Genomic DNA, 4778 nt, shown 5'->3' on the forward strand with positions numbered 1-4778 from the left:
ACTGAGATAATTTAGTTCAGAATGTAAATATGTTGGGCCTAACATGTCAAAACTATTTATAATACAATGTTAATGATTTTCTTTATCTAATGATATCTTTATTTCCACCCACATGTGTTTTTCCTTTTGTTTCCTACTTTTTTTTATTGGCTTGAGGTAACTTACTTTTCATATTGACTACACACTAAGCATGGGCTTTCACGCTAAGCGCGCCTCCGGGCTTCCTCGTGAGCCTTCTTCATGCTAAGTCTGAATTTTTTTGCTTAAAGAGGGTGCACGTTAAGCAAGCTATCCAATTCTTTCCATTTTTTTTTCAATTTTTTCATCAATTTTTCTCCAAAACACTTGAAATTTTCTTCTTTTAACTTTTCTTAATAAAAAACTATAAAAATATTAATTTCTTTATTATTTCATTAAAAAATAACAGTAAAATAAAGAAATTGTAGTCATTATTAACTAAAATTGACTATCAAATTAACTTAAATTTCAAAGTTATCAATACTCCACATTTATTTAGATATCAGTTCGTATATTCGTACAATATACAAATTAAATATTTATTTATAAATAATTCATCATTTTTTCATGAAAATTATTTTTTTTCATTTTTTTTCATGGGTAAAAAAAATATTTACTTTGATGATTTAATAAATATATTAAGTTTCTATTTCTATAATTCAAATATTTAATTAATGATGTAGATAAGAATATAATTTTTTTTGTTTGCAAATATTTAGCTCTTTCATTATATATATATATATATATATATATATATATATATATATATATATATATATATATATATATATAATTTTCATATATTATGTGATGTAAATATCGGCCTTGTGGTTCAAATATTAATGTGGTTTTTATGTAAAAAAAAATAAAAATTATTCCCTTTGATGTATATAATATTTAGCTATATTTTTATTTTAAAAAGTACTCATGTAAAATTTTCATTTTCACAATGTAAACATTTATCCCATGATTCAAAACCCAAATGATTAATGTATGTGTTTACTTTTGTATGATTTGAATATTTGCTCTTTTAGTTTAGATATTAATTTAATTTGGTGTAACATGTTCATTTTATTATGTGATGGGAATATTTATCCTAATTTTTAAATATTGATATTTTTGAAGTTTTCATCCATGAGTAATACATATATTTACTTTTAATTTAGATATTCATATGTTTGCATGCAATATTTTTATTTATGTACGTATGGTGTAAATACTTGCCATTTAAAATTTATAAAGTAGAAGCTATAATATCAACTTTTCACTCTTATGTATATAAACTTTTATCATTATACTAATAAGGTTTCATATATAGTTTTATTATTGTATAATGTAACTATTTACACATAAATATTTTATTAAAGTGATTAAGTAAAGAAAGAAAAAATAGATTTCCTTGATAGTATGAATATAAATCATTATTCAAGTAAATAATGATAAACAAAGGAAAACAAAATAATGTTATAGTAAATTAGAGAAAAAAAATATTATTCATATCTAACAAAGAAAACTTATTTAAGGAGAATAAGACAAAAGATGAAACGATAATATATCAATTAAAAAGGAGAAATGATATGGCATATATAGTATGCAAATACGCACCAATATAAAGAGAGCATTTATTCATAAATATGCATTTATAAATGTGTACATGTGTTTTTGAAATTTCAAACACAATGAAGACGAGAAGAGCCTGACAATGTAAAAAGAGATGAGAAATAAGTAAGGAGTAATTATTGTCAGGTTTTCAGTTTGAGAAACACGTGAATGAACATACTATACATTGAAATAAGTGGAATATAAAGAGTATGCAAGTATTAAGTGCATGATTGAAGATAATTTAAAAGAATTACCAAGTTATATCGATAACATGTATTTAGTTTTTTTTTAATCGATCTTTCCAGTTTATAAAATAAAAAATTTTGAATAATTTAAAATTTGACTAAAAGATAAATAAAGTCTGATTAAAAGTTATTTTTTGTTAAAAATTAAATTCAAGTATTACCCAAACAATATATTTAGGCTGTAGTAGTTTACCATTTGAGAATTTCATAATAATTAACCATTGGAGCAATTTTTTGAAACAGATGACCTTTTAAAACAAATTAAGAAGCGTGTGAATAAGAAGAGCGTACGTAAAAAAAATTGCGTTAATTTATGGAACAATAATATCTTTATTTTTATGAATACAAATACAAGCAGTCATATTATAAATTTTGTTTATATTAAATAATTATATAAATAGACTCTTGCGTATTTTGGGGTCAGATTATTATTATTATTATTATTATTATTATTATTATTATTATTACTTGTCATCAACGTTACTGACTGCATCATTTTGGACTTCTTTAATTATCCTTTTCACACCCCAAATAATTGGTATGTGATTCCTCCTTTATTTTGTATATTAAAAGGATAAATAAATTATCAGCGTTTAAAAAGGACATTTTTAGAAGTTGTAAAGCCAAATGTGCTTAGGCCATGCTCGTCCGAATTTGGTACCCAACTATCTCTTTCTATCAATTTTTAGGATCACCACCCTTCCCTTTTTGGTTGAGGAAGGTCTCATAGAATTAGGTCATTATAATCATTAGGGGTGCAATGGCAGTTAATTATAGTTGATCATGTGAAAGCGAGTAGAAAAATATCCTATACATACATCACTCCAAATTATGCATAGGAAGGAACCTAGCATAAATAACATCACAAACCACTCACATATGAATAGTTAAAACATTTACCTTGCGTGGTACGAGCTAGGAGAATTTGTATAAAGGTGCTCCCCCAACTTTGAACGTTGGATTTGATTTAGACAAAAAAACAAACATAATATAAACCATGACATGAAGCTCTATGCTTGGTTAGTGGTGCTTGCCAGTTGCCATGTAAATATCTTCGAGTGGCATCTGCCTTGGCATTTGGTTAAAATTGAAAAGAATTTTTTTATAATAAAAATATTTGTAGAGCCTATAGCGTTGAACGTAGTAGATAAGCTTTTGTAGGTTGAGTGGTCTTGCTTTATAGTTTATATAGGCAGACAAGGAGCATCTAGTTACCTTCTTTGCGTTCCTCAGTTCGTGGCAAAGCTCACTAGTTGGCTTTCAATTGCTCTATGTGTTCATTCATTAATAATCTGTTTATACTATTTGGTATTTCCTATGGTATTATTCTATATACTCTTCTTTCAATTAATCAACATCATCACCTTTTAGTTGGTGGATGTATACTATTGGCCTTGTATATATCCTTTACTTTCTTTACAATACTTTTTTTTTATCAAATATTAATCGGTGACCATGATAATTAATTTTCACCGAAAAATTTAATTAGTGAAATTTATTTTCTTTGTCTTTTTTTATTATTTAAAACTTGACAAGTTTAAAAAATTTGGATCTAATTTCTCTGGTTAACATGATGAAATGTTGGTGTATTGTATAAACCTCACCTCATGACTTTATACACGCACAAATGCAAAAACTAGAGTGATCAAACAGGGAAGGGAGAGAGAGACAAAAGAAGTGAGGTTTGAATCCAAAAGGGGTCCCCCAAAATCAAGACGTGACGCGCGTTCATTTGTTTCCACATACATTATTCCTTGTGATTAAACTATAGTGATTTTAAATTAATATGTATACATGTAAGTGTATTCTCTTTCTCTTAGGCTATGTGTTGTGGGTTTCTAGCCGCCAATCATAATGTCCTTCCACAAAGTTGATTCCTTTGCTTCCTTCTTAAGCCAACTTCACCCAATAAATGTCACTTTCTGTCTTGCCTAATTGGTAACATTAGCAATGTGCATATAGCTGTGCTTTTCTCCATTGAGTAAGGTTATGGTGAAAACTAATTACATCGCTTTCCTTGTCTTGGTCTCTTTGGCATTTCCCCTCCCCATATGATCACTTTTATGTTCCTTTCGAATTTTTTTTAAAAATTTCTTTTGTTTTTGTGGGAGAGGAGGGTAGGAGGCAAATGATGGGTTATTTTTACATTGGAAAGTTTATTTGATTTGCATAACATTGTTGTACAGCTTTTTTTACAATTAAGCAAGATGAGAAATGAAGAGTAGCTGAGGTGTGTGACATAAGATGATTATTTTTTAGAGGTTATAATAAAAAAAGCAGAACTAATGAATGTTTGTTTACAATCATAAAAATTTCCTTTCTAAAAGAAACAATTGATTTTATGAGAGAATATTTAAAATGGTTTTTAATTTTAATCGGATTTTATATTCTTTTCCACTTCTGATTATTTTTAAAAGCTATGGACCAGTTTGTTGAAAAATAAAAAAAGAAGTGATATTGATATAAAATAAACTAGTGATTATCTTTAAAGATTAAAAAAAGAAGAAGTTAATTTATGTTTGCTTATAATCAAAACAATGATTTTATTAAAATAAATAATTGGTTTTAACAGTTTTTATTATAATCAGGTTTTTTTTATTTTCATTTTTTGATTATTTTGAAAATTTGTAACAATCACATAAAAAATTTAAAAATTTATATTTTTTAAAAACAAATTATTCTTTGTTAATAAAATGCTGAAATAAATGGGCCCTAAATCAAACACATTTTTTTAACAAACCTAAATCAAACACATGAAACACTAAAAAAAAGTGATTTTTTTATTAAAAAAAATGATTATTTTAAGAAAAAAAATGTAATAATGTCAATGTAAAAAGTATATGTAAAAATAATATAACTCGTTTGCTTTTATGTATAGTTGATCAGCTTTGTCCTTCCATTATTAATTTAAAG

Source organism: Glycine soja, chromosome 12, assembly GCF_004193775.1.
Source record: "Glycine soja cultivar W05 chromosome 12, ASM419377v2, whole genome shotgun sequence".
NCBI classification, from domain to species: domain Eukaryota; kingdom Viridiplantae; phylum Streptophyta; class Magnoliopsida; order Fabales; family Fabaceae; genus Glycine; species Glycine soja.